The sequence below is a fragment of the Ambystoma mexicanum genome, chromosome 4p (genome assembly GCF_040938575.1).
Source record: "Ambystoma mexicanum isolate Mex_15411 chromosome 4p, UKY_AmexF1_1, whole genome shotgun sequence".
Taxonomy (NCBI): domain Eukaryota; kingdom Metazoa; phylum Chordata; class Amphibia; order Caudata; family Ambystomatidae; genus Ambystoma; species Ambystoma mexicanum.
The window spans coordinates 69,450,784-69,459,559 of NC_090927.1; the positions used below are offsets into that span (position 1 = coordinate 69,450,784).

The 8,776-nt window shown below is 43.7% G+C and overlaps 1 pseudogene; it reads right to left on the reverse strand.

Moving 5' to 3' along the window:
• Positions 1–5,856: 5,856 nt before the first annotated feature.
• Positions 5,857–6,764, reverse strand: LOC138452763 (zinc finger protein 182-like; annotated as a pseudogene).
• Between the last annotated feature and the right edge of the window lie 2,012 nt (positions 6,765–8,776).

Genomic DNA, 8,776 nt, shown 5'->3' on the forward strand with positions numbered 1-8,776 from the left:
GTAGCAGCGGAGCGTGATCGGCTGCTATGCAGAGAGCCCAGCAGGGCACTGGATCAAAAGCAGGAGTAAAGAGGAACCGCATACAAAGATCCGTAGCTCGAAGCAAAAAGGTGCTGGAAGGACTCTTAATGCAAGAGACTGAGCCCCTGCAGGCAGCGGCTTTTATACCGCCCTGCCCAGCACAGAGGCAGGCTAATTGGTCGCACCTGGATCAGTGCACCTGCATACAATCTGCCTCCTCCCTCTCTGTTCCTGAGTTGGTGGGAGCAGAGCTGATCCCTAGGGCTTCTGGGAATTGTAGTTCCGATGATGACCAATAGGAATAGCCAGGAATAGATGGTTATAGCCAAGTGCATTGTGGTAAGTGTAGTTTGTTGGAAAAAATAGAAAAGCACCAAAGTCTCGCAAATAGGAAATAAAATCCATATTGATAGCCAATGTATGCGCCCATGGTGCAGGCATGACACTATGCTGAATAAGTGTGAAAAAAAGCTTTTCCAGTCACTAGTATTTTTTCTATTTTGTATTTTACTACATAGGCATTGTTAAATTATGATGTTTATATAACAATAAAATATGCTATTTTTGCAGAATTTCTCTGTCCTGATTTCTCAACCAATGTCCAAGCCCTTTCAGCTAAAGACATTATTTTAAGTATTTGATTCGTGAGACACCACGCCTGCAGTTTTCATTATGATTATTCCCCATTTGTCTACGATGCAGGTGAACACCCACACATAGGGCCTCATTATGAGTCACGCGGTATGGAAATAACGGTGGCCATAAATCCGCCACCACCGTTGTTTCCATACCGGGTGATCTCGAGTCCTGCAGGCGGAGGTGTCCTTCCCGCCAGGTCTGACCTGGCGGGTTTAACACCACCCGCCTGCAGGCGGACGTGGAAACACCGGCATCACCACGAGATGGTGCCGGTGTTTCCACTTCCCCATTCTCATTGAGTCCTATAGGACTCAATGGGGATTTACCAAATTCCGCCTCCGGAATTCCCGGGTCACCGGGGTCGTAATGCCCCGGTAATTCCGGGAATCACGGAGGCGGCATGGTAATACGAGTCCGGTGGTAACCTGCCAGAATTTCAGGCACGGTTACCGCCAGACTCGTAATGAGGCCCATAGTTTAGATCACAGTTGGCACTGCATGTAAAATCAATGATCAAAAGATTATCCGTGATAGGAAATTTCAGCAAAGGCAATGTGATGTGAATATAACATTACAGATACACAAGGTGAGAATGTAATCTACAAAGAATCCATCATCTACGTAGGGCGCAATAACATTCTGTCAGTAATGTCATTTATAATGTCATCTGTTAGATCGTCGGCAATGTCACTGAAGTCAGTCGTGATGTCCTCTTGGCATCATATGCAAGGTCATGAGCGGTGCATGTTGTGGGCCCAGGAAGTGAATTATGGTGTACTGCTAGCTAATGTGAGAAACCAAAGGGTGTCTCACCTACTAGTCCCTGGGGATCTCTCTCTCAGGTGGCCAGGGCACGGCCATCACCTTTGGATCTAGACCCTGGGGGTGGACCAGTGCAGGATGATCACCTGGGTAAGGGGGTCTTCAGGGAGTGGGGATGATTCGACCGATGGTGAGATGCAGTATTCCCCCTTTCTCGTACCCATGACCCCTCCTATTTTATAGGATTCTCCGATGTCCCTGCCCTCCCTTTTTTACACAAACACTGGACCGAGGAAGAGGGTGCTTGAGAGTAACGAGGCTAACCCTTACATATTTCATTGGAGATGTCCCGCTAATTGGGCCAGACAAAGTCAGGCACTTGACTTTAATCACATACATTTGATACCCATTAGCTCTCCCCACACGGATTAAAGGCGGAACATAGAGACACACGCTGAGCAAGGTGGAAAACGAGAAGCAGCAGAGCGGCAGATAGAGGGATGAGAGTAAAGAGTAGAGAAATTCAGGAGTTCCCAACAGGAGGTTTCTGCCTCCAAAGAATCACAAGAGATACATGGAGAAGGCCAAATCCCAGACAAGACTGCATTGTGTTTCAAAGGTGCCAGCAACCCTACTGGGTGAACGACAGAGTTGGGGAGGTGAGGCCAAGCCTGTGTTATTAACCTTGACTCGAGAAACGACAAAGACAAGAAAGGAATGCACACAGCCAGTGAGTTGGCTAGCGAAATGAAAGACTGGTGTGTTTTGGCAACTATATACCTAACAATTGCAGGCTGCATGTGTGTGGATGAGATGCGAAGAAAGGCAGACATGGGGTGAAATTTTAAATTACTGATAACTATGAAGCCAGTGATACCGAGTAGCAGAGTGGTCTGGCGAATGGAAGTAGCCCACTCAAAAGTCTCTGCGAAAGGGGAAATGTTTTTGGTTGTAAAGCAACGAAGCGGATGAACTTTAAAAGCTTGGTGATCAAGATTGGCCCCAGCAGAAGGGAAGTGGAAAGTGAATATTGAACTATATAGACAAAGAAATACTGGGGCAAATAAAACAAGAGTGCGAGCTGAAAGGAAAGTCGAAGTGGTTCTGCGGAGGTCTATAGTAAAAGCCTTGCACATTTGAAATTCTTCGACATCAGGAAAAGGACTGAGCCCAACTGAGGGAGACCGGAAGTGTGATAAGTTAGAGGAAGGGAACCCCTAACAAATGTGAATAAAGCTTGGGGAAGGGAACCCCTGCAAGTGCTGTGATTCTGAGCCCGACTGAGGGAGACCGGCATTAACTTTTGCTTTGAGAGGTCCGAGCCCAATCGAGGGAGACCTATGTGAACTTTTGGTTGAATGGTGAACCTTTTTGTTGAACTGTGAAACACTGGAAAAGTGACTTTAACGTGGAAGGCCAGGCGGGCCTCGATCCACATTTTGAACTGCTTTGTTTTGAAAACCTTAGTCAGAGAGTGTCATCCTGTCTACGGGGACCGCCTTACTCCGTGCTGTCCAACGTGGGGAGGAGAGCTGACTCAGCCACTTTGATTCTTTATATTCTAACACTGATTTCCCTTTGCATACATATTCCCCTTTACACACTTTTTGTATAAGAGATAGGGGCAGGCATTAGGTTTTGTTAGAATAGGCCATTTCGATTTGACAAAGACCGACTATGACTGTGTTTTCTTTATTATTTGGGAGTACTCCCATTTTAGCTATTGGGCAGAGTAGGAGTTTTTCCAAATCCCGAGAATTGAATTCAAGTTTTACAAATTATACCTTTTTGGTCAGTGTCATAGTTGTGATACCATGCCTCCCTTACACCAACTACTGAATTTCAATGGCTTTTATGTTTTGCATTATAACCATGTCACTTCACATTAAGGGCCTCATCATGAGTCTGGCGGTAACCCTTAAATGCGGCAGTAGCGCTATTACCGCCGCATTTAAGGGTCCGCCAGATCATGGCCTTGGCGGATTTCCCCCAGCTATGAGATGGGGGAAATCTGCGGCAAATTTGCCGATTTTCGGCGCTATTACCGCCGGCGGGAAATCCGCCGGCGGCAATGGCACAAATTTTCCCCTTTGGGCCCAATGGGGAATGAGGAATTCCCGAATGGGTCCAATGGGGAATGGGCACTAACCTTTCCGCCAAACCCGTGATCCGGTGCTAATAACGCGGGGGGGTTTGGCGGTAGGGCTAATAGCACCGGCGGTAATAGCGCCGGCATTACCACCCAACTCGTGATGAGGCCCTAAGTGTTTTCAGTTTGTGTGTGTGTACACGTGCACACCAAAAAAGACATACACACGCACACTCTGTAAATGCCACTCGAGACAAGAGCAGACTTGAGCTATTAAGCAACCACGACTTCATGAGTGCCTCACTTCCAGCATCAGCAATACCAAGCCTCACAGCACTCTTGCAGGTAAGATACAATTCTAACATGACTATGTAAGTGATTAATACAAGCAACAGGCAATAGCGTAGAGCAAATAGCGACTTGATGTAAGCACGCCCAATAAGAGCCTACTCTACTGAATGATCTTTCTTTACTCCCATCTGCAGAAGACCATTTAAAATGACTTCGGAGGAAAATGTTTAGAACTGCCTGTCAATGGCACATTATCTTGCATCACTAAAGGGCTCTTGTTTGAAGTACCCAGAGTGCTAAAAGAGGTGGTAAAACTATGCGTAAATATTTTATATCGGGTTTAACACCTCTTTTTGCAGTGCAGTGAGTTTTCCTAGTTTTGGCAGGAAGAATGGGTGCAGAGAACAAGATCGTCATTTCTCACTCACCATCTTGCTCTGGCTGCTGAGACCAAATTCTTTAACAGGATGGGATTTTAATACAGGGGATTAAAACATTGGATTCCTATGGAAACTGTATAGCTGTTAGCACTTTACAAAGCCTGGAGAATTCCATATTAAACCATTGTGAATACCTCCCACTAGGTTGTACAATACATTTGTTGAACTTGGAGGTTCAAATCACGAAAGGTTTTATGGCGTGGGCTGCAGTTCACCATATTTCACCTTTTGCCGGTCGCCGCCCTGCAATTTAGACACTTGACAAAATGACCCAAACCTACTTTTCATCTGGACATTCCTGATAGAAATTCACATAAGGTCTATGCAAGCGGACAACCTCACAACTTATAGATTTAAACAGGACTTCATAGTTCTGATTATCTCAAATAAATAACTTAAATCCGTCTTCGGAAGTTCAAGTGCAGTTTCAGCATCCCACTGTAAATGTTTTAATCGCCATCTTGTTTTTGAGTTTGTTTTGGCATTGCAACAGTAAAGAAGAGTGAAGCATTTGTAAGCATCCGTGAATTATTTTCCTTATTTTCTACCGCTGCTCTCAGCTTCAGGCTGTTTGATGTAGTCAAGTATTCCAGAAGCAGGTCTTTTTTACAGAGGTTTGAATATATCCATATTCATATCCAATTCCATATCCATATATCCATATTAGCCTCATTAAATGCTTTCTAGCTGCATTTTAGACCTTTTCGTCACAGCTTATGCTTCTGACATCTAGACTGTTACAAATGTTTTTAATTACATGCTTCTTATTTGTATAAGCTTTTATGGTAGCGGTTTCCACACAGATCTCATCTAGAGTATGCTGTTACTGTTCAAAGACATCTGAGTTTAAAAATGCAACTGGATGAACTGCAGGCTGAGCTTCCTTTGGACCTTTTAACATGAAAATGGATTATCTGCATCAGAAATCCGCCTGTGGTAGCAAACTGAACATGTTGCAGATTACCATTGATTACTGCCCAGCTGTTGAGCGGTCGGGGAGGCGCTGGATGTCAGAGATGCCATTTCCTCCCAAGCATGTTCTGCATTCCGACTGTGCTAGCTATGCATTGCTTGATCATGTATGATTGCGTGTCTCTTCGTGCATTGTTCTCGCATGAATATCTAGTCTGGGCTCGCTCACGTCAAGTTAGATGACATTTCTGGCTGAAGATTATTGGACATTCAGAGCCTGTGCGGGTTGTCAGGTGCAGAATTAAATCTGTTCTATGAATTAAGTTTTTTAGGCATTGAAATACTGACAGGATTACTCTCCCATGTGGATTCTCTCCTGGAGAGATAACCGTTTTATGATTACAGTTGTCTGTCTTTGGAAGCCATTTCTCCTCTGTGGGTCCTATAATGGAGCAAGAAAAATATTCATTTAGAAAAGCAGTCTGACATTCATTGCACTAATCCGAGTGGATTCTCATATACAGACGAACCTTATATTACTGAATGTGTCCTGCATTGGACACATTAATAACGTTTTTTGTCCCATGTGGGTTGTTGCATATGGAAGTAAACTGAGTTTTTCTGACATGCTGTACATGCATATGGTTTTTCTCCTCTTTGAGTTCTTTCATGTTGAGCTCGATTCATTTTGTAACTGAACCTTTACTGACATTCGAGGCACAGGTAGGGCTTTTCTCCTGTCTGGGTTTTTAGCACTGATAAGGTTTCTTCTCCATTATGGGTTGTCTTGTTTTGAATTAAAGTGATTTTGTGAGTGAAGCTTTTCTGACAGTCTATGCATTGATAAGGATTTTCACTTTAATGCTGAATTATGTCTTTTTTTCTCATTGAAGCTGTTCTGGCATTTTTTTAATTAAGGCTTTTCTCCCATTTTAGTTCTCTCATGTTGAGTTAGACTACATTTCTGACTGAAGCTTTTCTGAAATTCTGTGCACTGCTATGGTTTTTCCTCCTGTGTGGGTTCTCTCGTGTCGAGCTAGATGGTGTTTGTAACGGAAACATTTCTTACATTCAGTGCACTGATAAGGTTTTTCTCCTGTGTGGATTTTCTCATGTCGATTTAGATTGCTTTTATCACTGAAGCTTTTGTGACATTCAGTGCACTGATAAGGTTTTTCTCCTGTGTGGATTCTCTTATGTAGAAATAAAGTGAGTTTGTGAGTGAAGCTTTTGTGACATTCTGTGCACTGATAAGGATTTTCTCCTGTGTGGATTCTCTCATGTAGATTTAGATTGCTTTTATCACTGAAGCTTTTGTGACATACTGTGCATTGATAAGGTTTTTCTCCTGTGTGGATTTTCTCATGTAGATTTAGATTGCTTTTATCACTGAAGCTTTTCTGACATTCAGTGCACTGGTAAGGTTTCTCTCCTGTGTGGGTTCACTCATGTTGAGTTAGATAGGGTTTCTGACTGAAGCTTTTCTGGCATTCAGTGCACGGATGAGGGTTTTCTCCTGTGTGTGTTCTCTCATGCAGATCTAGCAGAGTTTTGCAACTGCATCTTTGTTTACATTTAGTGAACTGATGGTTTTTTTTGGGGGGGCTCATTTCTCCAAAATATGCATAGCAGCTAAGCCACCCACACAATTGACACCTGTCTGAATACACAACATAAGAACACTGCACCTTTAAAAACAATGAAAATAAGCCAAGGCCAATGCATCATTGCTTCATGGCCACACAAGGCTCCTCTTCAGATACACATGTCACTATGCTCTTGGCACAGAACACCTAGGATGTGACTTGCATACAGAGCACAGAGTACATCCAGTCTGCATACATCAACACAGCATCACGTTTCCATTTCTCCACACCAACCTAACCCACTCACCTCACTTTCAGATACTCCAGAACAACAAGCAAATAAGTAATGGAGTTTGGTATAAATCCTAATGACAAAAAAAATGAACATGTACACCCGCTACACAATTGTATTGTGTTACTGCACCCTAAGGCTCTTAAAAGTATCAATGTAAAATTCCATCCTCCTTCATGCTCCTGTCCCAGGTGTTCCTAACATTCAATAACCTGCTCATTGTAGGCAATTTCAGCTTCTCGCTAGTAGACATCAATATCCTGTCCTCTGGAGAGGTTCCCAACATCTCCTCCTGCCACATCCAAAACGTGAGAAGTTTGCAAGACCACTGTGACACAGCCACATGTGAGTGGGCAGGGGAGAGGGTGCATGACACTCTGGGGTGCGGGAACCACCATCTTCTCCATGGAGGTGGCCCCGGATGTGAAGCTGCAGCAGTTTATGCAAATGAGAGCATGCTAATAGGGTGTAATGAGACACACCTGAAATCCCTAACTATGGGGTGGTCCGCTAGTCATCAAATGGGTACAACCAGTCCAGGGAATCATTGACCTGAATTAGTATTCCCCTGCATTTTCCCCTTCAGTATAAGAGAAGGCTCAGAGCACCCCATGGCGAGGGAGCTTGGTAGACATTTGTAAATACTTAAACAGAGGGGAGCAAGTTGAGTGAGGTAGGAGGAGAGTGGAAGAGAAGATAATAGGCATCAGGGAAAGGTTGGAGTAAGGTGAGAAACAGAGCGATAGTCGGAGAGCCCGAGGAACTTCACTATAAGGGAAATGTTGCCATCAGCGGTGGAAGATAGAGAGGAATGGAGAGTAGAGACTGACACATCAACACCACAGTCTCCGGGTTGGCAGAGTGTTCCTTTTGTTGTCCAATGCCTTCAAGTATTCACAACTACTGCCATTGTTCATTTGTGCCTAGACTATGTCAACTCAGTTTACCTGGGTCTGCCATACTGTGGACAGCAGCAGGCTTAATTACCAAATCAAACCATCACTGACAAATCATGGCTCTAATTTCATTTAGGTGACTACCCATCAGGCAACATATCCAGTTTAAATTCCTTTAGCAGATTCATCACTGTTTCGAGCAATAGGACCCATCTTTCTCTTCTCTTATCAATCTCTCTCTACAATGTGCTCAGTTCACCCTGTTTCTACTGCATCAACGGATGAGAGATCCATCTCATTTCTGGCCCACAGTCTGTGGAACTCGCTTCCCCCTTTGTTGCAATCCATTAACAATTTCCTGACCTTTTTCTGTTATTTGCTCTGGCTCGAACATCCACCTTTTCTTAGCTTTTATTAGTCGTGCTCCAACAGCCTAGTAGCAAGACACACTTTCTGGGTGTACTACAAGTAAACCACACACATACATACTATAAGGAAAGTCACAGTATCAAACAGTGAAGACAGACACAAGGGATCAAAGTTCAAGGGTGTTCATTGAACTTCAATGGATTGGTTGATCGCCTATCTAAACGTAAATCTAAGGATGGGAGCAAGCTACGACTATCAAATAATAATAACGTAGTCCTAGTCGTGTCTCTGTCAAATAAAAAGGAGCTATACTAATAAACCTATTGCCAATCCTTACTTCTACTTATAAAAGGGTGTGGGACAATTGTGTGTGCACAAAGGAAAGTGTTCAAGCAGGCCTCCAGATAAGGTGCATACCAGGCCTTTTTACGCATGAAAATCTTGTAAAAATGACAGCTTTATTATTTTCCTGTGTACAT